General features: G+C 43.8%; 1 protein-coding gene across 12 annotated transcripts in view; it reads left to right on the top strand.

Moving 5' to 3' along the window:
- The window catches only part of ENPP2 (ectonucleotide pyrophosphatase/phosphodiesterase 2), a 136185-nt gene that overhangs the window by 5636 nt on the left and 103844 nt on the right, over positions 1-26705 (top strand). The gene's annotated exons all lie outside the window — the stretch shown is intronic.

Raw genomic sequence — 26705 nt, 5'->3', positions numbered from 1 at the left:
TTGGAGACACAGTACATTACTGTGAGATCCAAACATACATTACCTTTTAGAAAAAAATGTGTCATATACACCACATGGTGCTTTTTGTAAACTTTCAGGAGGTTCATCCAAGCCTACTCCTGGGCCCCTGGCATGGTCATGAACCTCAGGTTCAGAATCTCTAATCAAAGATGTTATTCATCCAGCAGGCATTTGGGAGAGTAGGTGGTGATCACCAGGAGCCCACTGCAGTCCAAGAACGCACCTTTTCTCTTTTGGGAGGGTCCCAGTGGACTGGGTGCCATTGAACTTGCAGTTGAAACGCTGGAGGTCATGTCCCTGCTTGAGCACTCATGAGCTGCATGACTTTCTCTCTGAGCAACTGTTTTATTATCTATTAAAAAAGGATAACTAAAATAAAGTTTATGAAAGGATTAACATCTGGAATGTAATTATACTCAGTTTACCTAATCAATTCAAAAACCGTGATTTTAGGAAGGGCCCAGATCTCGTGACGTGCTCCTGCGTTAGAAGCATGCATGTGGGCTGCATCAATGACTGTCCGAACACATTCACTAAAGCATAGCTGATCGGCAGATGGACCTCTTTAGAAGGTGTGCTCCTGGGTCCATCTCCACTCCTGTTTTATTCAATATTATTAATATCCAGGAAGGCATAGCACACTACTCATGTTTGCTCAGAGACAAGGCTTAATTAAGGATTAGGAAGCCAGAAGTTAGCAATAAGTTGTAGTACACTTGGATATTTTATCTTTGGAAGGAGTGTGCAAAAATAGATGCAAAATGTATCATGTGTGCCCAAAATCATTTGCAAATTATTGTGTGTGTGACACAGAGAGAGAGAGCACGCGTGCTCGAGCACAGAAGAAGGAAAGTTAAAGATGGAAGTGGTGGCTTCATATACTTACAGTGTAGGGACTTAAATGGACAATAAAATCCATCATGAAATTTTCTGCTAAAATACTGTTCAGTTTTATTAAAAGAGGTGGGAATATAGAACATGTAAGGCAATTGTCACTCTAATATGTGTTATGCAAACCACATTTAGAACAATTGTATATAGTTCTGGGTGCTAGATATGAACTCATTAGCATTTTTTGAGCACATGTATGTATGTGGTGGTGGTTTAGTTGCTAAGTTGTCTCTGACTGTTTGCAACCCCACGGGCTGTAGCCCGCAAGGCTCTTCTGTCCATGGGGTTTCCCAGGTAAAAATACTGAAGTGGGTTGCCATATATATATTTTTTTTTGAGCACATATATTGGGCTGGCCAAAAAGTTCATTTGGATTTTTCTGTAAGATGTTATAGAAAAATTATATATATATGTGTGTGTGTGTGTGTGTGTGTATAGTATGTATATATGTGTGTATGTGTATAGAGTATGTATATATATACATATGTGTACACATTCATGTATACATATATTGGGTGGGCCAAAAAGTTCGTTCAAGTTTTTTGGTAACATCTTATGGAAAAATCCATAAAATCCATCCATACTGTAAAATATATATATATATATATATATATATATATATATATACACACATACATATATATTTGCACACTATGTTCCAATCTGGAGAAGGCAATGGCACCCCACTCCAGTACTCTTGCCTGGAAAATCCCATGGATGGGGGAGCCTGGTAGGCTACCGTCTATGGGGTCACACAGAGTCAGACACGACTGAAGTGACTTAGCATAGCATAGCATGTTCCAATCACTGTGCTTAGATACTGATGATCATGGTGCTAAAAAAACAGACTTGTTTTCAGGGCGTTCACAGTATAGGCAAGGTGCTAGATGAACAAGCAGGGGATTTTAATTCAATGTTACACTTGCTATAATAGGGGAAGCTTAGGTCCCTGAGGAACCACTTAAGGGGTTTTTAATTCAGACTTAATGGAATCAGGGTAAACTTTTAGAGGCAGTGATGTTTATACCGAAATCCAGAAGCGAAGTATGGGTTAGCAAGGTGCAGGTGGTGGAGGGAAGAAGGTTCCACGTGTAGGTGAAGTGACTTCGGTGGGGCAGAAATCCCGTGCAAGCAATCGAGGGAAGGGGCATGCACCCAGAGCGGGGAGGAGGAGAGAGACAGACCAGAGAAGTGGGTGGAACTAGAACTTCATGCTGCGAGGCTCTGACTGACCCTCAGAGCAGTAGGGAGCTACTGAAGGTTGTAAGCAGGGCAGTGTCACAGTCAGTTTTGTGGAAAGATCAACATAGTTTGGAAAGATCAATCAGTTTTGGAAAGATCAATATAGACAATGGGTTGGAGGGATGGTCAATGAGAGAGAGGGAAGAGAGGGGAAACGGCTTAGGAGGAATCGCTGTAGTATAAGCAAGAAGGGATGGTGGCTCCAGTCAACATGGTAGCAGGCAGATGAGAAGAGAGTCGCATTTTCAAAGCTCAGGAGCTAGAAAGCAAGGAGCACCACGCCTTGCACTGCTGTAGGGACGGCTGCAGGACATGTAACCCGAAGAGAAGTCCAGTGAGCCTCTTCAGCTGTCTCTACATCTTCCTCTCTCCTGGAAGAAAGCTTAGACTGTGCCTGTCTGTCCGAGATGGCAGCAATGGGCCAAATGGGTGGGAGATACAGGGAGATAAATTTCAGCTTGGCACAATGAAGAGCTTTCTAACAGAGCTGGTCCAAGGCAGTGTGTTCTTTGTCACAGAGATGTTTAAACAAAGGCTTGATAAATATTCTAGGGAAAATTACAGAGGTAGGGATGGGGTGGCCAAGCTGGAGGGCATTGACATTTCTTGCCAACTCCAAGATTCTAAGATTCTGGGTATGAAGTTAAGATATCTTACTTAGCTTGGCATTTAATGCCCACTGTGACCCTGCCGTCAGTAGGACAGCCATATGCTCTGGTTTCGCTGTGTCTCTCTAGTGAATGCCCGTCACCTCCTAGTAGCTATTAAGACCACTCAGTGTTCCCTCTCAAAAGACTTCATCTGATAAATTTTTATGATCATGCATATCTTGACTAGTATTCCTGCCTTGTCCTCCGGCATCCTGTTAGATACCCTAAGAACTACTCATACTGCACTTCTGTTACTCTTAGAGGAGACTTTGAAGAAGGAAATGGCAACCCACTCCAGTATTCTTGCCTGGAGAATCCCAGGGATGGGGGAGCCTGTTGGGCTGCCATCTATGGGGTCACACAGAGTCGACACGACTGAAGCGACTTAGCAGCAGCAGCAGCAGCAGAGGAGACCTAGCATTCTGTTGCATGTTGGTTCACTTAAGCCATTTCCTCTGTCAGGAATACCCCTCCTCTTTATATTCTAAATACCTTACTGAAAATATACTTTTTCATAAAGGCCTAACCTAAATGCGCTTTCCAGGTGGTTCAGCAATTAAGTATTGACCTGCAATGCAGGAGGCCTGGGTTCGATCCCTGGGTCAGGAAGATCCCCTGGAGTAGGAAATGGCAACCCACTCCAGTATTCTTGCCTGGAGAATTCCGTGGATGGAGGAGCCTGGTGGGCTGCAGTCCACGGGGTCCCAAAAGAGTTGGACACAATTGAGCGACTAAACAACAGAAACAACCTAAATCAAATGCCAAGTCCGTCACCCAGCTTTCTGATAACTTCATAAGCTGCATTATAGTGCTAAGCGCTGCGTCATGCCAAGTCACTTCAGTCATGTCTGACTCTTTGTGACCCTATGGACCATAGCCCACCAGGCTCCTCTGTCCATGGGATTCTCCAGGCAAGAACGCTGGAGTGGATTGCTAATAGTGCTGAGTATCAGTACATAATGATTTTTATATGTATTTGGTTTTTAATTTTTAAATGAGAGTGTAGTAGCTTTGCCATGTTGTGCCAGTTTCTGCTGTACGGCATGTGAATCGGCAGTGTGCATACATCCATCCCCTGCCCCGTAAACGTCCCTCCCGCCCCAGCCTGTGGCTCCAGGTCACCGCAGAGCACCGACCTGAGTTCCCCCTGCTGTATGGCAGCTTCCCACCAGTTAACCTATTTTATACCTGGAAGTGTATCTTTATACATATTTGACCTCCCTCTGTTATCCCCTAGAAGTCTAGTACAAAGACCTGTGAAAAATAGTCACCCAGTGGTATGAATTATACAATGTTTAAGGCAGTAACCTTTCAGAAGAAAATTCTCATTTATTAAAAGAGTTGTATTTTCATTTTATGATTTATGCATTTTATAGAAAAAATTTAATAAGGGGAATAACAGGGAAAAGATTGTCTGTAATCTTAGTACCTAGAGACCAGCATATTAACATGTCAGTGAATATCCCTTCTATATTCTTTTATGCACATGTAGTCTTAAAATTGGAATCACGAGCATCCTTCTATAGCCTGCTTTTCAGTAAAACATACCAAGTGTTTTACTCCGTCATTGTATGTTTTCAAAAACACGGTCCTCCGTGGGTGCTGACTTCTGCTCCATTCTGTAGCTGTCTCCTGCTCTGTTTAACTAACTCCTCCTGGGGGACATCAGGTTGTTCCTGTCTTTCAGTGTTGCCAGGAATGCTTTGACAACCAACTGAGATGTACATCTTGTTCCCATACATCCATTCTGTGAGGGACATTTACATTTTGTAAAATTGCCAGACAGTTGATGACCAAAAACTGATATTGAGTTGCTTAGAAAACATGCGTTTAAAAAGGGTCTAATTCACTGTGATGCTCAGTGAGTCAGGAAAATGTCTGACTGGAGAAACCAAACTCTCAGGTTCATTAAGGATGTCGCAGAGGTTGTTTGTGATGAAACCTTTGAGGGGATGTGCTTAGTCTCAAGCCCAGAGAATTACTAATTTATTTGCATCTTATTTTTCAAACAGAGATGGACTGTATAATACAGATCCCTGTGGCAAAGGGTAGAGATATAAAGATAAGACATTTAAGAAAATCTGACCAATTATTGGCTGACCACCAAATTTTATTGACCCCAGGTGTGACCTATAGGAAGCTAGATTTAAAAATGCAACCAAGAACTTCAAAATAAACAGGAGAAGACAACTCATAAGCCACACACTGGAGAGAAGACAGAATGCACAGATTTAGTGCAGGGAAGTTGCTAAATAAGCACCAATTAAAAACAAAACAAAGCAAAAAAACCATAAGCCAGTAAGAACAAACCTTGGGGGACAGAGGGGTCTCATACCAGAATTGAAACATTATATTACCTATATGTCCAGTTTTCAACAAAAAAATTACGAGAAATGCAAGAAAACAGGGGAATATGTCACATACATAATTGAAAGAAAGAACCAGCAGAAAATGTCCCTGAGAGTACCCAGGTTATGGACTTAGTAGACAAAGGTTGTCAATCAGCAATTATAAATAAAATTTGTTTAAAGAACTAATAGCAATAATGTGTGATCAAATAAAGAACATCAGTATAAGGGCAATAAAAAAAAATAAAAAGGGTCTAATTTAATTTAAAAACTTCATTTCTACTCTATGTTATATAAATCTGTTGTATATGGGACTTTATGTGTGTGTGCCTAGGTCTCCACTTCTCAGTCCTCTAACGTAATGAAGGAATCTGATTTTAAAATGTGTCAACAATCATGGGCTTGATGCGGAAGTAAGACATAACCAGTAAATACATTTCTTGACTGAAGAATTGAGAATTTGAAATCTAAAAACTTTAGCATCTCTCTATCAGTGTGACACATTTTTATTTCCAAGCTAAATATAAGAAAAATGATGACGTATGTTACAGGATAAAGAGAGTTCTCTGAAAAGAGAAACACTGCCTAATAATATGGTGTCTGGAAAAGATACGTGACCGTGGTCTTAGAATTTTACTCTAAAGAGGATAACTAATCTCCTTAGACACTCAACAAGCAGGTATATCTCCACTGTAGAGTGAAATGTTTTCATCTGAGAAGTAGGTCTTGGTTGGGAAACACTGTGAATCAGTTTGGTGACTTTTTAACAAAATAAATGAAAGATCTTGTCGTGGACTGAATGGTGTCTGTCCCCCACCCATTGAAGTCCCGACCCCTAATACTTATGAATGTGACCGTATTTGAAGATAAGTTTTATATTAGTTCAGTTTGGTTCAGTCACTCAGTCGTGTCCGACTCTTTGCGACCCCATGAACCACAGCACGCCAGGCCTTCCTGTCCCTCACCAACTCCCAGAGCTTACTCAAACTCATGTCCATTGAGTTGGTGATGCCATCCAACCATCTCATCCTCTGTCGTCCCCTTCTCCTCCTGCCTTCAATCTTTCCCAGCATCAGGGTCTTTTCAAATGAGTCAGCTCTTCGAATCAGGTGGCCAAATTATTGGAGTTTCAACCTCAACATCAGTCCTTCCAATGGGTATTCTGGACTGATTTCCTTTAGGATGGACTGGTTGAATCTCCTTGCTGTTCAAGGGACTCTCAAGAGTCTTCTCCAACACCACAGTTCAAAAGCATCAATTCTTCAGCGCTCAGCTTTCTTTATAGTCCAACTCTCACATCCATACATGACTACTGGAAAAAACATAGCTTTGACTAGATGGGCCTTTGTTAGCCTTTGTTGGGCTTTTTCATATGCTGTCTAGATTGGTCTTAGCTTTTCTTCCAAGGAGCAAGCATCTTTTAATTTCATGCTGCAGTCACCATCTGCAGTGATTTTGGAGCCCTAAAAAATAAAGTCTGTCACTGTTTCCATTGCTTCCCCATCTATTTGCCATGATGTGATGGGACCAGATGCCATGATCTTTGTTTTCTGAATGTTGAGTTTTAAGCCAACTCTTTCAATCTTCTCTTTCACTTTCACCAAGAGGCTCTTTAGTTCTTCACTTTCTGCCATAAGGATGGTGTCATCTGCATATGAGGTTATTGATATTTCTCCTGGCAATCTTGATTCCAGCTTGTGCTTCATCCAGCCCAGCGTTTCTCATGATGTGCTCTGCATAGAAGTTAAATAAGCAGGGTGACAATATACAGCCTTGATGTACTCCTTTCCTGATTTGGAACCAGTCTGTTGTTCCACGTCCAGTTCTAACTGTTGCTTCCTGACCTGTGTACAGATTTCTCAGGAGGCAGGTCAGGTGGTCTGGTATTTCCATCTCTTTAAGAATTTTCCGTGCATATGGATTGGCTCAAAAGTTCATTTGCATTTTTCCATTACAGCTTCTTATGGAAAAACATGAATGAACTCATCGGCCAAATAGTTGAGAGAGAGATTTTTTATAAAAATTGACTCACCGAGGATGGAGGCTGAGAAGATCATTCATGTATTGTCTGCAAGCTGAAGGACCAGAAATTGGTGGTGTAATTTACTTTTAGTCCAGGGAATTTCAGGGCTAATGGTATAAGTCCCAGTCTGAATCCCCAGGTTTGAGAACCAGGAGCACCGATATTGAGGAAGGAGGTGGGTGCCCCAAATCAAGCAAAAAGAGCAAATTCACTCTTTGTCCCTCTTTTTTTCTGTTCAAGCCTGAGTGTATGAAGTGGTCCAGATCAATATTGTTGAGGATAATCTTTACTCAACCAATTCAAACGCTCAGCTCTTCCAGGAACACCCTCACAGACACCTGGACAAATGTTCTGCCAGCTATAGGGCTGTCCCTTAGCCCAGTCACATCAATTAACCATCATAAGGATCTTTATAGAGGTAATCAAAGTAAGGTCCAGTGGGCCGTCACCCACTGTGACTGCCATCCTTGTAAAAGGGGAAATTTGACACAGAGACAGGGAGGAAGGTAATGGAAAGAGACACAGAGAGAAGATGGCCATCCTCGGAGCCGAGAGGAGGGGGCGGGATCAGACCCTAGAGGGACCCAACCCTCTGACACCTTGGTTTTGGACATCTAAGCCTCCAGCCCTGAGACACAATAATTTGTGTTAAGTCATCTGGTTTGTGATACTTTGTTATGGCTTAATACAGATTTAAATTAACACCAATTTCATGAAAGCATAATTCCCTTTGTGTGGTTTCAGCAGATAACAACCACATAACATTATTCTGCTCTTCTGTCACCAGAGATGATGATGTTGTCCCTAGGCATGACAGCAGATGGAATGTCGCTGTGTCAGTCAACAAAGCATTTTCTGACTGATCTCCTTTGACCCTGACTGTAACAGATGAGCATTCTTTTCCTTTCTCTGGCCTTACCACGTGGCCTGCAGGATCTTAGTTCCCTGACCAGGGACTGAACATGGGCCCCGACACTGGGAGCAGGGCGTCTTAACCACTGGACCACCAGGGCAGTCCCGAGATGAGCGTTCCCCCACCTCTGGTTTAGGGGTAGGAACAGAGGTTCAGAGAGGCCAAGCGAATTATTCAAAGTTGCACAGCTCAGAAGTGGTAGACCTGAAACTCAAATATTGGCCTTTGGATACTAAATACCATACGATTTTAGTGAAAACTTGATGCTTTTCACCTTTGTGGACGTGCCAAATATCATCTTCCCTCTTTAAAATTTGAAAAGACTTTGAGTTGTGGCATGCTGAGCCAGATTTTTTTTTCTTTCTTCTCCTAAATCCCCTGAGAATGAATAATCCCACTTGTTGGAAGACCTCTGATGGCTGAAGACATCTACTCCACCCATGTCTTTATTATCAAATATTTATCAGGAATTTAGGCGCCCGTGTTTATGTGCACAGAATATCTCTTCTCCACTCAGAAGCTTTGTTTACTGACAAAATGGACTTTCTTGGGACCCAGTTTGATTACTGACAAATCCAACTGCAAAACTTTGGACATGTTGGATATAATTGAGTTTTTCCATCATTAATTTTGCTCAGATATTAATTCAACATCATGACGTGAGGCGCGCCAAACAATTTCCAGGAAGCTGCTTGACTTTAGTCAGCAGGAACAAATGCAAGATTATTGCACTTTTTCCTTGGGTGACCTAAGCTTGTTCTTGGCACCCGTGAGTGCAGAGCACTGGTTGTCTTAGCGTTTCAGTGGCTTCTACCCAGGGGACTTATTAGTTTTGAACCTTGGGGATAATTCCTGAAGAATGTAATTATTTTCCTCCCCGAAAGAACAAAATGTTGCTTGTGTTGGGCTATTCTTGTTATGGGATAAAACCAGCAGTTCCCAAATTATGGCATCATAAAGGTCTGTAGGTCGGGCTGTCAGATTCAGGAAAAGACAAGCAAACCAAAATAGATAACAGTAACCTTTCCTACCCCGCTCCAGGATGTCCCAGTTAAATTTCAATTGCAAATAAACAAGAAATACTTCTTTACTATAAATGTGTCCCCGATATTGAAAACACTAAAAAAAAAAAAATTTGTCTCTGGCAACCTTACCTGTAAAATTAAATTGGGGGTAGAGTACTGATAATTTATCAGTAATTCAAAAGTCTATGAAAACTGTCCATTTACCTAAGTGAGACTTCAGAGTTTCCTGAAAATGTTAAATTCCTTGATTTTGGTTGGGATTTTCTTTGACCCAGCTCCAAAGCACCAGTCATCTCACGCTGAAACCATAACTATATTACCATTTTTGATGACCTGTATTCCAGGGATCATGCAAAGTGCATATATTATCTCATGTCATCCTCAAAATCAGAGGCTGGAGAACCATAGCCTGCAGCCAGATCTGATCACTGGTTATTTTGTAAATAAAATTTTGTTGAAACACAGTTACCTCCTTGTTTTCTGTATAGTTTGGGGCTGCTTTGATGTTACAACAAGTTGAGTAGTTGAGATAGATCATTGTATGGCCCACAAGACCTAAAATATTGATTATTTGGCCCCTTTCAGGAAAAGTTTGTCTACACTGGTTCAAAACCATCCTGTGAAGGAGTTGCCTGTGTTCTCATTTTTAGAATGAAAGCATAGAGACCCACAGGGCTCGTAAGTGGGTAAATTCTCACGGGGCTTCCCAGGTGGCTCAGTGGTAAAGAATTTGCTTGCCAGTGCAGGAGACAAAGCAGGTGTGGATCAAATCTCCGTGGGGAAGATCCCTGGAGGAGAGAATGGCTTCCCACTCCAGTATTCTTGCCTGGAGAATCCCAGGGACAGAGGAGCTGAGCCCACGGGGTCGCAAAGAGTCGGACACAACAGAGCAACTGAGTGTACCTGCACACAAGGTCTCACCACGCTTAGAATTCAAGCCAAGTTCTGTCGAATTCCACAACTTCTGTTTTGACTATAGCTGACGCTAGGGCTGACGGTCAGTTATGTGTATCCTTCAATGGCTTTAACAATGGGGAAACTGATTTCTGATTTCTTATTGAATATTGTCCATCTCAAAGACAAGGCAGATTGCATGGGGTAGTGGTTAAGCAGCCAGGCTCTGGAGCCACATTGCTTAAGCCCCAGATCAACCCCCTAATTTCTCTGTATCTCAATTTCTATCCCTGTAAATTACAGAGGATGATAACACCTATATGCATGACTGTTATTGGGGTTAAGTGAGACGATGTCTAAAAAATGGGAAGAGCATTTGACGTGTGGGTCACAGGGCGTTTATTATTTTTATTTCAAATTATTACTTCAAAATAAGGGTGAAATAAAGAGTCTGAATAAGTTGGGAGCATTTGCCACGGTTGGTTGACAGAGCAGCTCAGCCAGACGGCTCGGAGAGCACGGTGGCCCCTGCTTGTCAGATCCCAACGAGGAGAGACAGCTGTCTGGCTTCTTCATATCGGCATGTCTTATTTTATTTGCTTTATGGTGCTTCAGAGGTAACGTCATTTTTTTTTTTTTTTGGTCAACTGAAAGTTTATAGCAACTCTGTGTGGAACTAGTCAAGGGGCACCATTTTTCCAACAGCATTTGCTCAGACACACAGCATTTGCTCTGTGTCTCATTTTGGTAATTCTTGCAGTATTTCAGGTTTTTTCATTATTACTATATTTGTTATGTGATCTATGATCAGGGATCTTTGATGTTACTGTTGCAAAAAGATTATGACTTGTGGATCACTCAGGTGACAGCATTAGCAATCGTGTGTTTTTGAAGGTAATTATTTATTTTTGAGTGCACTGGGTCTTTGTTGCTGCTGGGGGCCTTTCTCTGGTTGCACGGAGCAGGGACTGCTCTTCACTGTGGTGCACAGGCTCAGTACCGCAGCTCTCGGGCCCTGGACCGTGGGCTTCAGGAGCTGTGGCCCTGGGGCTTAGTTGCTCTGGGATGTGTGGGATCTTCCCAGACAAGGGATCAAACCCGTGTCCCCTGCATTGGCAGGATTCTTAACCACTAGACCACCAGGGAAGTCGAGTCATAATGTATTTTTAAACTAAGATATACACACTGATCTTTTTCCTTTTATTATTTTACTTATTTGCCTGTGCCGCACAGCAGGCAGGATCTTAGTTTCCCAACTGGGGGTCAAACTCAGGCCCCGTAGTGAAAGCCCTGAGTCCTAACACCTGGATCGCCAGGTAATTCCCTGCACATTGATTTTCAGATATAATACTATTGCAGACTTGATGGGCTACGGGAGAGTGTCAGCACTGTTTTTATTTGCACCAGGAAACTAAACAGTTTGTGTGACTTGCTTTATTGAGATATTTGCTTTGTTGCAGTGGTCTGAAACCAAACCCACAGTATCTCCGAGGCCTGCTGGAAAGAGCTGTCTTTGTTCTGAGCACGCCTTGTAGCGCTTGGTTGGCCGTGTTTGCCGTGGGACGGCGTGTTGGGAGATGTTACAGCGTGTTCGTCCAGCGCTCACTGGGCCTTAAACCCCTTATTACTACTACCCTGGATATTTGTAGTCCTAATATCCACTGCCAGTGGCTCCAAATTGACTAAAAATAGAGCCAGGCTGCCAGAGAATGACCTTCGTGTATAACACAAGACAGGCAATTGTCCTCAGAAACATCTCAATCTGTAATTTAATCTCACGAAAAAGCTGGAAAAAAAGCAAAGTATATTTTGTGTATGGAGTCACTATGAATAAAATCTTTATGCAGAGCATGCTAAATATATTAGAATAGATTTGATCTTTAGAAGAGATTAGGAGATAAAGTCGTTCCCTGAGAGTAGTGGGAGTGGAAAGGCTTGAAAAGACTGGAAAAATTTGTGACATTATATACAAACTGTTCAAGGGTTAAGTCAATATGTAGTAACTAGAGACATGGCCAAAATTCTCTAAGCCAGGCTTCAGCAGTACGTGAACCAAGAACTCCCAGATGTTCAAGCTGGATTCAGAAAAGGCAGAGGAACCAGAGATCAAATTGCCAACATCCGTTGGATCATAGAGAAAGCAAGAGAATTCCAGAAAAACATCTGCTTCATTGACTACGTTAAAGCCTTTGACTATGTGGATCACTACAAACTGTGGAAAATTCTTAAAGAGATGGGAAATACCAGACCACCTTACCAGCCTCCTGCAAAACCTGTATGAAGGTCAGGAAGCAACAATTAGAACTGGACATGGAACAATGGACTGGTTCCAGATCGGGAAAGGAGTATGTCAAGGCTGTATATTGTCACCCTGCCTATTTAACTTATATGCAGAGTACATCATGAGAAATGCCAGGCTGAATGAAGCACAAGCTGGAATCAAGATTTCTGGGAGAAATATCAACAACCTCAGGTATGCAGATGACACCACCCTTATGGCAGAAAGTGAAGAAGAACTAAAGAGCCTCTTGATGAAAATGAAAGAGGAGAATGAAAGAGCTGGCTTAAAACTCAACATTTCAAAAACTAAGATCGTGGCATCTAGTCCCATCACTTCATGGTGAATAGATGGGGAAACAGTGAGAGACTATTTTCTTGGGCTCCAAAATCACTGCAGTTGGTGACTGCAGCATGAAATTAAAAGATGCTTGTTCCTTGGAAGAAAAACGTTGACAAACCTAGATGGCATATTAAAAAGTAGAGTTATTACTTTCCTGACAAAGGTTCGTATAGTCAAAGCTATGGTTTTTCCAGTAGTCATGTATGGTTGTGAGAATCAGACCATAAAGAAGACTGAGTACCGAAGAATTGATGCTTTCAAATTGTGGTGGTGGAGAAGACTCTTGAGAGTCCCTTGGACAGCAAGGAGATCAAACCAGTCAATCTTTAAGGAAATCAGTCCAATTTTCCAATTGGAAAATCAGTCCAATCAGTCCAATATTCATTGGAAGGGGTGATGCTGAAGCTGAAACTCCAACACTTTGGCACTTGATGCGAAGAACCGACTCATTGGAAAAGACCCTGATGCTGGGAAAGATTGAAGGTGGGAGGAGAAGGGGACGACGGAGGATGAGATGGTTCGATGACATCACTGTCTCAATGGACGTAAGTTTGAGCGAGCTCCAGGAGATGGTGAAGGACAGGGAGGCCTGGTGTGTTGCAGTTCGTGGTATCACAAAGAATTGGACACGACTGAGCGCCTGAACAACAACAGAGACATGGCCAAGACTGCTGGAGACTTCGCTTTGCAAAAATGAAGTGGCGTGAGCGTGCACGGCCATTATCAGCAGGGTTTTGCAATTTCCTGGTGTGTCTTAGGGGCTTCCCTGGGGGCTTAGCAGTAAAGAATCCGCCTGCCAATCCAGGAGACACAAGTTTGATCCTTGATCTGGGGAGACCCCCTGGAGAAGGAAATGGCAGCCCACTCCAGTATTCTTGCCTGGAGAATCCCATGGACGGAGGGGCCTGGCGGGCTACAGTCCATGGGGGTGCAAAAGAGTCGGACATGACTTTGTCCCTAAACAACAAAGAGTGTCTTGGGTTCATGGAACAGAAGCCAGAAAGTAGCATTATTTGTCTAGGGCTGGGATTTCGCCATCCTCTAGGATTTAGAAAATTCTTGAGAACTCTGGCCGTAGAGGCGGAGGAAGTCCCTGGCAACCTTGCTGCCATTTTACGGCAAATGAAGCTGCCGGACAGCCGCCCAACCCCTCTTCCCCTCTGTCTCAGTTCCCCACAGTCGGGTATGCTTCCCTTCCCATCTCTTCAGAGTCTTCTTCCTTTGTTAATCTGCTGAACCAACAGTAACTGTTGAACAGTAATCTGCTGAACCAACAGGCTCCGGGGATAAGAGAGAAGAGGCGTGGACTTGGTTCCTAATCTTGTAGCGTTTACAGTCCTTTGGGACAGGCGCACATGCCTGGAATTACATGCTGAGCCTGAACTCTCAGGCCAGCATTTGAGACACACCAGCTAACCAAGAAGATGGGCTTATGCCCTAAAGAACCATCTTGCCTGAGTTACTCATAGAATCTGGACTCCTCTTCTACTAGAAGGGGTGGGAGTGAAGTCAAACATATCCTGGGTTCCCATCAGCCCCTGGACGGGTGTGTTCATTTCTTCCTCCCTGCAGTCAGGCACAGGTTGGCCCAGTCTGGATGCTCCTGTGAGCCAAACAGAGGTATTTTAGTTTAATGCTCATTATGTGGGAAGCAGGGTTTCCAGAGATGGGCCATTATGTATAATTAAGCCTATAGGCCACAGCCCTGTAGTAATTAACGTGTGTGTGTGTATGCATGCGTGTTCAGTCATGTCCGATTCTTTGTGACCCCATGGACTGTAGTCTGCCAGGCTTCTCTGTTCACAGGTTAACTCAGAAGGACAAGGTTCTTCCCGAGAATTAATAGGGGAGATGAGACTAAAACTAAGCTCCAAAAAGCAGGTAGACATATTGGGAAAAGAGTCTTTCCTGCAATAGGCATGTAAATAATGATAATAATAAAGGTTCTTACTTGTTACAGTTAGGGTAGAGTGTTGCAGTGGCACGGTGTAACGGTCTGGGGAGAAAGAGAATAAAGAAGCAGAAGGTATGGTCAGGAAGGCCTCTCTCTGAGCCGAGAACTGAAGGCTCAGTGAAAGCAGAAGTCTGATGAGTTAGTATCCAAACTCAACCAGCAAGGCAGAGGTAGCCCTGAAGTTTGAACCTGGGTTTGTCTGACTTTGAGAACCCTTTTCATTAAATCTTAACCAACAAGGAATTATACTTGCTCTCAACATGATTACATTTAACTACGCTGTCCTCCCATGAAGCAACTTGGACAAGAATAAGGAGAGAAATCAATTTATTCGTTCTTTACCCATTCTGATCATTCACCGTGGATTAGCCATGGTGTGCCTGCAAGTGCAAAGTGCAGCTGTGGCTGATGCCCCCAGGACTGCTGAGCAAAGCATTGTTAGCCCGGAGCTGGGGTGATGCAACCGGAGCCCACAGGCTCTTCAGATGCCTCTCAATGCCCTCTTTGCTCCAAAGGGTTCCTGCCCTCATTAGAATGCGAGGCATGTGCGTCCCTCTTGTTTATCCTTTCATTCCTAGGCAAACACAAGTCTAATAAAGAGGCAAACAACTGTGTCCAGGTCGTAAGTCCACTCGGGAAGGTGGATATTTTGGGGAGGTTAGGCTGATGCCAGCAGGTGGCCATTGCACTGTGAACTCTGAACGTCATTCAGCTCCGTGAGGTTCAAGGGTAGTATTGCCTGCAGTGCTAATTACTCGCTGCAACCCACTGCCAAGGGAGGCCGAGCAAGTTGGAATGTTAGAATTGGCAGCCATCTTTCTTGGGTATTTAGAGTTCTGTCTGCCTGGAAAATGCAGCTGATTTGGATGGAGAGAGTTTAACAGTTTCGGTGCCAGATGCTGTGGAGCCTTCAGGAGATGTTGGTGGGGCAATCCCTGTCCTCGAGGAGCTTTCAGTTTAGAAGGAAGGGCTTCTGACCTAGCAAACAACGGAGGAGGCAAGGTGTGGTGAAAAGATCAGGGAAATGGAACCGTTCAGACGCTTTTCTCACCATTACCGTATAGTCTTGTGTAAATTATTTCATCTTTCTGAGTCTTGCTTTCTTCCTCATAAAAATAGGATGCTATAGCTATTTCACTCAATATGTCAGCAAATTTGGAAAATTCAGCAGATATGCAGATGACACCACCCTTATGGCAGAAAGTGAAGAGGAACTAAAAAGCCTCTTGATGAAAGTGAAAGAGGAGAGTGAAAAAGTTGGCTTAAAGCTCAACATTCAGAAAACGAAGATCATGGCATCCGGTCCCATCACTTCATGGGAAATAGATGGGGAAACAGTGTCAGACTTTATTTTGGGGGGCTCCAAAATCACTGCAGATGGTGACTGCAGCCATGAAATTAAAAGACGCTTACTCCTTGGAAGGAAAGTTATGACCAACCTAGATAGCATATTCAAAAGCAGAGACATTACTTTGCCAACAAAGGTCCGTCTAGTCAAGGCTATGGTTTTTCCTGTGGTCATGTATGGATGTGAGAGTTGGACTGTGAAGAAGGCTGAGCGCCGAAGAATGCTTTTGAATGCTTTTGATACTGTTGAACTGTGGAGTTGGAGAAGACTCTTGAGAGTCCCTTGGACTGCAAGGAGATTCAACCAGTCCATTCTGAAGGAGATCAGCCCTGGGATTTCTTTGGAGGGAATGATGCTGAAGCTGAAACTCCAGTACTTTGGCCACCTCATGTGAAGAGTTGACTCATTGGAGGAGACTCTGATGCTGGGAGGGATTGGGGGCAGGAGGAAAAGGGGACGACAGAGGACGAGATGGATGGATGGCATCACTCACTTGATGGACGTGAGTCTGAGTGAACTCCGGGAGTTGGTGATGGACAGGGAGGCCTGGCGTGCTGGGATTCATGGGGTCGCAAAGAGTCGGACACGACTGAGTGACTGAACTGAACTGAACAGGATTGGAAGAGATCAATTTCATTTGAATCCCAAAGAAGGGCAATGCCAAAGAATGTTCAAACTACTGTACAGTTTCGCTCATTTCACATGCTAGCAAGGTTATACTCAAAATCCTTCAAGCTAGGCTTTAGCAATATGTGAACCAAGAACTTGCAAATGTATAAGGTGAATTTAGAAAAGGCAGAGGAACCAGAGATCAAATTGCAAACATTTATCAGATCATAGAGAAAGCAAGGGAATTCCAGAAAAACATCTACTTCTACTTCATTGACTACCCTAAAGCCTTTAACTGTGTGAGTCACAGCAAACTGGAAAATTCTTAAAGAGATGGGAATATCAGAGCACCTTACCTGCCTCCTGAGAAATCTGTATGCAGGTCAAGAAGCAACAGTTAGAACTGGACATGGAACAATGGACTGGTTCCAAATCAGGAAAGGAGTAAATCAAGGCTGTATATTGTCACCCTGCTTATTTAACTTATATGCAGAGTACATCATGAGAAACGCTGGGCTGGATGCACAGCTGGAATCAAGATTGCCAGGAGAAATATCAACAACCTCAGATATGCAGATGATACCACTCTAATAGCAGAAAGCAAAGAGGAACTAAAGAGCCTCTTGATGAGGGTGAAAAAGGAGAGTGGAAAAATCTGGTTTAAACTCAACATTCAAAAAAGTAAGATCATGGCATCTGGCCCCATCACTTCACAGCAAGTAGATGGGGAAAAAGTGGAAACAGTGACAAATTTTATTTTCTTGGGCTCCAAAATCACTGTGGACGGTGACTGCAACTATGAAATTAAAAGACGCTCGCTCCTTGGAAGGAAAGCTGTGAAAAACCTAGACAGCGTGTTAAAAGCAGAGACATCTCTTTGCTAACAAAGGTCCGTCTAGTCAAAGCTATGGTTTTTCCAGTAGTCTTGTATAGATGTGAGAGTTGAATCATAAAGAAAACTGAGCGCTGAAGAATTGATGCTTTTAAACTGTGGTGTTGGAGAAGACTCTTGAGAGTCCCTTGAACAGCAAGGAGATCAAACCAGTCCATCCTAAAGGAAATCAGTCCTGAATATTCATTGAAAGGACTAATGCAGAAGCTGAAGCTCCAAGACTTTGGCCACCTGATATGAAAAACCAATTCATTGGAAAAGACCCTGGTGCTGGAAAAGATTGAAGGCAAGAGAAGAAAGGGGTAACAGAGGATGAGATGGTTGGATAGCATCACCGACTCAATGGACATGAGTTTGAGCAAACTGGGAAATGGTGAAGGACAGGGAGGCCTGGTGTGCTGCAGGTCAGAGTCAGCCAGGCCTGGGCGACTGACACGGGCTCCCAGCACACGGGAACTGTTCCTGTGCTAGTGTCATTACTAGGGATAGACTGTGGTGTGCGCCAGGCCAGGAACCGCTATAGAAATACTGCTCTTGCCTCCGACACTCGGTGATGTTTGTTCTTAGCACTGGCGTCTCATCGACAGTGTTATAGATGGGTGAAACAACGGGGCCATTGTCCATAGTGAGGTCACATGAGATCAACTGTAAAAACAGGAGTTTCAGAATTTTTATCAAGTCTCGGGAAGAAGGGGAAACAGCTGCAGGAAGGGAGGAAAGCCTGAGAAAAGGAGAAGACAGGGTCTTTTGCAAAATACTTTGTCGCAAGAGGCCACAAGCTATGTCTCTGACTGAGATTTACCCAGCTCCAAACCTAGAGGGCATACAGAAGCAGCTGCTTTGATCAGATAACACAAGAAAAGCACATGAGTATAATGATCCCAACCTGTATTTGGTGCCGAAGTGAGGAACTGTGCTTTACAAAATCTGTTCTGTTTCTAAACTGTTAAAGGCCCTATGGGATAAAACCCTCAACTGCCCTTCAAGGGTGAGATTAGAGGAATTTCTTTTAAAAGTAATAGAACATAGCATCATGGACTATAGCAAGAACTGTTTATTAATAGAAGCTGGACTCTGGTTAGGCAGACCTGAGTTTGAATAAACTTGTGTGAACTTGGGCAAACTACTCAAATTTCTATGGGCCTCTGTCAAGAGGAGAAACCACTATGTACTTTGCAAGGCTGAGAGAATTCACGGAGCTCATTCCTGAACAATGTCCGGCACATCCTAGGGGCTCAGTAGATGGCAGCTGTTGTTCTCAATAGTGAACGCTAGGCGGATTCTTTTGCTTAATCCCTGCAATAACCCCATGAGGAAGGTACTGGGATTCTCCCATTTTTACGAGGGCTAGAGAGGTTTTCTACCTCAGGCAAGGCCACACAGCTAGCAGGCAGAGTCACCACTCCAAACAAGCCTGAGAGCCCAGGATTTTCGTAATGAACAAGTTGTATAACATTGCTCATAAGAGCAACAGAAGTTTAGCGGGTCGACAGAAGGCCCGGAACTTGAATTCTCTTGCATAATACCCCAGTGGCAAGCCGAGGTTATTGCGCTCCAACTTTGCAGTGGCTCTCTGTTTACAGGGGGTTGTAAAAGACCCCCAATCTTGCCCTGGGTCTTGTATAAGACCCCCTGGTCTTACCCTGGGTCTTGTATAAGACCCCCCGGTCTTACACTGGGAGAGGCAATGTAAGATCAGCCTGCCTTTGGCTCTCTTCTAGCTCCGTCCGGAAGTAGATTCCTTCATCTCTCGCTTAAGTCAACCAAATGATTTGTGAAAGGTATTCTCCTTTTCTTAGCCTAGCCCTGACCATGTTCCCTTTAATTGTGTGCCTACATGCATGCTCAGTCCTGTCCGACTCTGGGACCCCATGGACTGTAGCCCGCCAGGCCCCTCTGTCCTTGGGATTTCCCAGGCAAGAACACTGGACTGGGTTGCCATTTCCCTCTCCAGGGGATCTTCCCCATCCAGGGATTGAACCTGGATCTGCATTGGCAGGCAGGGTCTTTACCACTGAGCCAGCTGGGAAGCCCTTTGATTGATATAAATTAAATTGCACATGCCATAGGTGTTATATATCTATCTACACCTGTCTATGTCTATATGTATGTTTCTTTCAGGAGATGAAATAGTAAGAACAAAGTGTATTTAGGATCCTTACTGTTCCTTTGGATTTATTCAGGAAAAATAAAACCAAGCTTAGTTATTTAATTGAGTAGCTCTTTGCTGGTCATTACATGCAGAGAGAACTCAGCTCCCTAAGAGTTTTAAGAAGAGAGAAACATAATAGATGCCTAGAGTTGGAAACGGAGAAGGCAATGGCACCCCACTCCAGTACTCTTGCCTGGAAAATCCCATGGACAGAGGAGCCTGGTGGGCTGCCGCCTATGGGGTCACAGAGAGTCAGACACGACCGAAGCGACTTAGCAGCAGCAGCAGCAGCGGAGTTGGAAAGGACCATACTTGTTGTATAGTCAACCTTCCTTTAAATTTAGATACCTTAAAAGACCAACCTTTTCTTGAATAGTAACCATGAGTTCATTCTTTGTAAGAGAATTCTGGGAGCATGGATGGCTGGAGAGTTTGTTTTATTAGGAGATAAAACATGCTTCTCTGGACCTTCCAGTTTTGCTCAGGGAAATGCAATGCCCTTCAGATATCCGCGAAGGAAAATCACACCCACCTTCTCCCATCGTCCACCTAAAGCACCAGGATGCTCAGTCACAGGCTCCTCAACCACGGGCCAGAAGGGGAGCCGGTTAAATCGCCCTCGTCTAAATATTAGGCGGAGTGAGCCTTTTGAAACAGACACGGAATCCCGGCACTGCCTGACTCCCATCGCTGCAGCGGCTTCCCATCCCACCCGCCGGGAGCACAGCGGCCCCCTCTGCCTGCGTGGTCCTCCCAGACGCGGAGCTCGAGCCCCTCTCTACGGTGGTCCGCAGGTGCCCCCTCGTCTCGCAGCCACTCCAGCCGCACTGGTCTTTCTGGGCACGTGGACTGTCCTCCCCCAGGGCCTTCCCACTGCTGTTTCTCCCAAGAGACGCCTGATTCTGCCGTCTGTCCATCCAGACTTTTGTCAGGAGTCCTCTCTCCGGGGACACTTGTTCCCATCCAGCTGAAAACAGCTCCTCCCGTCCCGCTCTGTTCTCTGCTCTGCTTTGTCTACTTTATCAGGAATCCATTACCTGGATTATATTCTATTTCTCTCCCTCTAGAATGTGAGACCCATGAGGCAGAGGATTGGCTTTTTGTTTTCCCCCCACTTTTTTTGTTTGTTTATTCATTCATTCGGCTACACCAGGTCTTAGCTGTGGCATGCGGTGTTTTTTTTTTAATTCATTTGTTTGTTTTTGGCTATGTTGGGTGTCCGTTGCTGCACAGGCTTTTCTCTGATTGCGGTGCGTGGGCTTCTCACGCGCTGGCTTCTCTTGTCCGGGACCCGGCTCTGGAGGCTGACCCGGCTCTGGAGGGGGGCGCGGCTCTAGAGCGCGGGCTCTCCTAGCGTGGTCACGGGCTCAGTACTCGTGGCCACGGGCTTAGTTGCTCCGCGGACGTGGGGTCTTCCTGGATCAGGGGTCGGACCCGCGTCTGCTGCAATGGCAGGCGGATTCTTTACCTCTGAGCCACCAGGGAAGCCCCGAGGATCTGTTTTGTTCACTTTGCATTTTCGGTGCCATATACATACTAAGTGCTCAAAGTTTGTTAAATAAATAAACGGATACGTGAGCAAATGAGTCAATGCACTGGGCGACAGGGCCGCCCGTCACTCGGTCACGCATCTCCCCGCGCTGTCTGTTTGCAGTGACTTAGACGAGACATCCCGAGGGAAAACGGTCCCGATGGCGTCCAAGCAGCACAGCGGAGCTGACCCTTTTTCCTCTCGATCTGAGCTAGTTGCTTATTAGAGAAGCCTAAGGAAAAACGGGCTTCCCTGGTGGCTCAGCTGGTAAAGAATCCACCCGCAATGCGGGAGACCTGGGTTCAATCCCTGGGTTAGGAAGATCCCCTGGCGAAAGGAAAGGCCGCCCACTCCAGGATTCTGGCCTGGAGAATTCCATGTATATTCTGTGGGGTCACAAAGAGTCCTACACGACTGAGGGACTCTTACTTTCACTTTCAAGGTAAAATGAGGTTATTTAGAGTTGTGGTCAAGCAGGGGCTCCTATAGAACTTGCAGATAACAAAAACTCCTGGCTTTGGGGGAGTTTTTTTTAAGACCCAATTTTCTTGTTTTTAAATACTCAATTTTCTTTCTTTCTTAAAACATTTTGTCTGCATGGCATTTAGGATCTTAGTTTGCGAGCCTGGGATCAAACCCACACCCCCTCCATTGGAAGTCTTAACCACTGGACTATCAGGAAAGTCCCCCAGTTTCTTTTAACGACAATCGTTTTCAATTCTGGTCTCTCCTAGTATGAAGTTATATAACCGAATTTTGTATTCTATTGTATTCAATATTGTATTCAGTATATGAAGAATGTTATCCCAGACAGATCTAGCTATTTTTTTTTAATCTCTTGACTTCAAACTGTCAAGATATTTTTGAATTTTGTTCAGTCCAGGTCCACAGTGTGTGGTAGCTAGCTGTCACTGAATTATTGCATTCAAGAATATATGCCATATCCCATGATTTAGGAATCAAGAAGCTATCATCTCTGTCACCCCCATAGAAGGCCTAGGAATCTCGAGAAGGGACAGTGAAATAATGTTTATGAAAACCTTCCATTTCCACAATCTTGTTTGCCTAGAGTAACAGCTAGGAGGGGTTGGAAGAGAGATCCTGTCTTAATTCTGCTGTCCAAATCTCATGCGCATAAATACAATCTCAGTAGCATAATTGGCAGAGATCTATAAACTGTGTCTGTAATTCATCCTACAAAAAGTCTGCAAGACAGGAGGACTCCCCTGGCAGCGGCGTGGAGCAGCGATCGAAGGAGCCAGTTCTCAGCACGTTCCACACATGGCCTGTGCGTACCTCTACAAGCAGAACTCACAGGAGTGTGTTTAGCAACAGCTGACTTCCATTTCTTCCAGTTAAAACGTGCTTTTTTGTTTCAGTATCCCTGATACATAGTGCTCAGCACGTTGCCCGGTGGCTCAGCGGTGAAGAGCCTGCCTGCCAGTGTGGGAGACACAGGTTCAATCCCCTGGAGAAGGAAATATCAGCCCCCTCCAGTGTTCTTGCCTGGAGAATCCCATGGACAGAGGAGCCTGGCAGGCTACAGCCCACGGGGTGACAAAGAGTCGGACACGACTGAGCGAGTAAACAGCAATAACAACAGTTTTGCTAAGCACTGGCATATATTATAATGAGTGCTTGCGAAATCTGTGTTGAATCAACACGATATGAGTTTGTAAAACTCTTCCATTCAAACAGTTGGAGCCGTTGTCTGACAGTGACCTCCGTTCTCTCTGATATCTTAGGAACTTTGAAATGACACGCTATGATGCCCATGGCTCTGATCACCTCCTCATTACCAACTGATTCTTTTTTTGGGTCAGAGCAAGGTCAGTCTAGAATAGACGTTAATCTGTGGCTTTTGATATGTTCTGAAATAGGAAACATTTTCAAGATTTATCAAACGTTTATCAGATCCTCTGCTTTTAATAGACTTATGTTTCTTCTAGAAAATAGTTGAAATTCCCATTCCTTTAGAATCTTGCCAGTTTTGTAATCCTCATTGGGAAATCATGGAGAAAAGAGGACTCCTCTGCTTAAAATGCATTTGAACTCAGGCAAGTTGCCCAATTTAAAGTTTATTTTCTTATATATTGACAATGGTAATACTCTGAAGGGCTTTATGAAGGTGACATAAGGCAGTGTGTGTAAGTCTTTACTTATGTGGCCTGGCAGAGGGCAGGCACTTACTAAATATGAGTACCATTTATGGAATGTCTTCTCCACGCCAGATATGATGCCACTCACACAGACGTGCTTTTCCCGTTTCCTTCTCCCAGTCCCAACTGCCCTAATCTCCCAACCAAGCTGTCCAGACTTTAGCCCTTGTGACCTTGACTAGGAGCAAGCTTTCTGTTTTGTTGATTGCAAAGTGGGGAGAGTGAGTGAGCCTTAATTCTGACTTATAATTCTTCACTCTTCCAACATTTTCTTTAAAAGAGAAGTGCTCTTCAAATGCACGACATTGTTCTTTTTTTTCTTTCTTAAATGAAGTGCAGTGAACACATCCCATTATAGTCTTTTCAGGTGTGTAATATAATGATTCAGTATTTGTATATATTGATCAATAATCACCACAGTGGCTCTAGTTGAGATCTATCGCCACACAGAATCAGACATCTTTCTTCTCATAAAGAAAGCTTTTAAGATCTACTCCCTTAGCAGCTTTCAAATAGGCAATGCAGTATTATTATCTACAGTCACCGTGCTCTACGAGACATCCCGGTGACTTATTGTATAACTGGAAGCTTGTACTTTTTGATCTCCTTCCCTGGCTTTGCCCACCCTGCTTCTGGAAACCTTCAGTCTGGTCTGTGTGTCTGCACGTGCGCTCTCTCTCTGTTCTAGAGATGGCTCCTATCAGTGAGATCCGACTATTTGTCTTTCTCGTCTAACTCGATGTCACTTAGCATCACGCCCTCAAGGTCCATCCACGCTTTTCCAAGTCATTGTTCTTAAATTCCCCCCACGGTCCTCAGACTCTGGTTACAGTTTGTTGCCATTAAGACTCAACCCCCTTGAGATCTGTAGGTGAAGTGACGGCTGCAGGGCCCTAGATTTTCTTTTTAGGCCACTTTATTTGAAAGTCAAATGAAGCAGAAACTGACGAAGCAGAATGGCAGAGAACCTGAAGTGCTCTGAAAGAGTCCCAGGACCTCCTCCTATTTTTAGAAAAGTAGAGGGCTTCATCACATCGAGGCTGGTTAAAATAGGTCCACACCGCAACGCAAACGCTTCAGTTTTCCTGTTAATTATCAGGTTTGGAGGGTAACTGAGGTGACTCTGAAGACACTTTTGAAGGCATTGACCTAAGCTGCAGATCAGGATTAATGTTTCTTTTCTGCAGGTCCAGATGCTTTGAAATTTGCTTCACTGCGGAAATAATCTCACTAGCCTGTTCACTCTCTCTTTTTAAACAGCATTTTTGGAGATATAAACCAGAACACCCATCCTTTTAAACTTAACATTTCAGTGGTGTCCAATCATTCACAGAGATGTGCACACACTACCATGATCTAACTTTAGAGCCTCTCTGTCACCCCAGAAGAAAACTTCATCTGCAGAAGCAGTCACTTCCACATCACCTGCCCACCACTGATCTACCTTTCTTCTCCGTGGCTCCGACTACTCTGGGTGGTTCATGTAAGTGCGTTCATACAGTGGGGCCTTTACAGCTGACTGTTCTCACTTAGCATGGTGTTCCCAAGGTCCATCCCCATTCTAGCATGTATCAGGACTGCATTCTGTTTCATAGTTGGGTTACATTTAATTGCATGAGTATACTAAATTTTGTTTATTCACTCATCAGTTGAGAGTTCTGCTGTGGACATTTGTGTACAGGATTATGTGTGGACACGTTTTCGGTTCTCCTGGGTGTATACCTAGGAGTGCAATTGCTGGGTCACATGATAACACTACGTTTAACACTTTAAGGACCTGCCAAATAGTTTTCTAAAGGGGCTGCACCCATTTTATAATCTTATCAATAATATATGAGGGTTCCAATCTTTCCACATCCCTTCCTGATACTTCTTATTTTTTGTCTTTTTAATTTTGGCCATCCTGTGTGTTCTGCTCTGCTTAGTCGCTCTATCACGTCCAACTCTTTACGACCCTGTGGACTGGGTCTGTAGCCTGCCAGGCTTCTCTGTCCATGGGGATTCTCCAGGCAGGAATACTAGAGTGGGTTCCCATGCCCTTCTCCAGGGGACCTTCCCAACCCAGGTCTCCCACATTGAAGGTGGATTCTTTACCGTCTGAGCCACCAGGGAAGCCATTAGCCATCCCAGTGGGTGTGAAATAGTACCTATTTCACTGTAGTTTTGATTTGGATTTCCCAAATGAATAACAATAGTCAGCATCTTTTCATGTACTTATGACCATTTATATATTTTCTTTCTAGAAATGTCTATTCTACTCATCTGAACATTTAAAAGATTGTCTAAGTGTCTTCTTTTGCTCACTTGCAGGAGTTCTTTATATATTTAGATACTAGACTCTGGTCAGATATATAATTTGCAGATTTATTCTATCTTTTCATTTTTTTGCCCTCTTCACAATATTTTCCAGCCCATGAGCATGATGGTCTTCCCATTTATTTAGGTCTTCAATAATATATTTCAATTATGCTGTCTGGTTTTCAGTGTACAAGTCTCACATTTCCTTTGTTAAATTAATTATTAAGTATTTTAGACTTTTTGATACTGTTATAAATGCAATTGCTTTCTTAGTTTTGTTTTAGATTGTCCATTGTGAGTGTACAAAAATACCACTGATTTTTTTTTATCATGCCATATTCCTGAATTCATTTATTGTTGTTGTAGTTCTAACATTTTAAAAACAGATTACTTAGGATTTTCTGTATAAAAGTTCACACCATTTGTGAATAGAGGTAGTTTTATTTGTTCCTTTCCAATTCAAATGTCTTTTATTTGTTTTTCTTGCCTAATTGCTCTAGCTGGAAGTGCAGTGCTGAGCAGAACTGGTGGGAGAAGGCAGTCTTGTGTTGCCCCTGATCTTAGGAGGAAAGAGTTGCATCTTTCACTATTCGGTATGATGTTAGCTGTGAGTTTTTCAAAGAAATCTAGTATCAGGCAGAAGAAGTTTCTTTCTATCCCTAGTTTGCTGAAAGTCACTATTTGTTGTCTGATTTAAGGGGAATCACAGAAATAGCAGTTCTGCTTCCTCCCCAAGAGGGTCCCACTGTGCTCCGAGCATGTGATGGTGCCCTTCCAGTAGCAAGTATAAACTTCCTTTTAGGTTTGAGTTCAACAGCTTTCTTGAGTGGAAGCTCAAATTCTTGGGACTTTCCAATTCAAACAGAAGGTCGTTATTGTCACAGTGGAAACCTGTGTCTCCAGAGCCCTGTCCGGAGTCACTGCACCCTTTGCCAAATGCGTGCAGCCCATTTTCTCTCCAGGCTGGAGAGAACGTGAAGAAAGTGGTTCGTAACATTTCCAGCTGAAACCTACACGTCATCTCTCTACAAGTAAAGCAAATTCTCCTGGAACCTTCGTCACTACTAAGCACCTACTATGTGCCCAGCACTTTGCTGCCTACTGAGATCACGGGAGTAGATGATGTTTCCTGCTA

This window comes from Bos taurus, chromosome 14 (genome assembly GCF_002263795.3).
Source record: "Bos taurus isolate L1 Dominette 01449 registration number 42190680 breed Hereford chromosome 14, ARS-UCD2.0, whole genome shotgun sequence".
Classification (NCBI taxonomy): domain Eukaryota; kingdom Metazoa; phylum Chordata; class Mammalia; order Artiodactyla; family Bovidae; genus Bos; species Bos taurus.
This window is presented reverse-complemented; position numbering and strand designations above follow the sequence as displayed.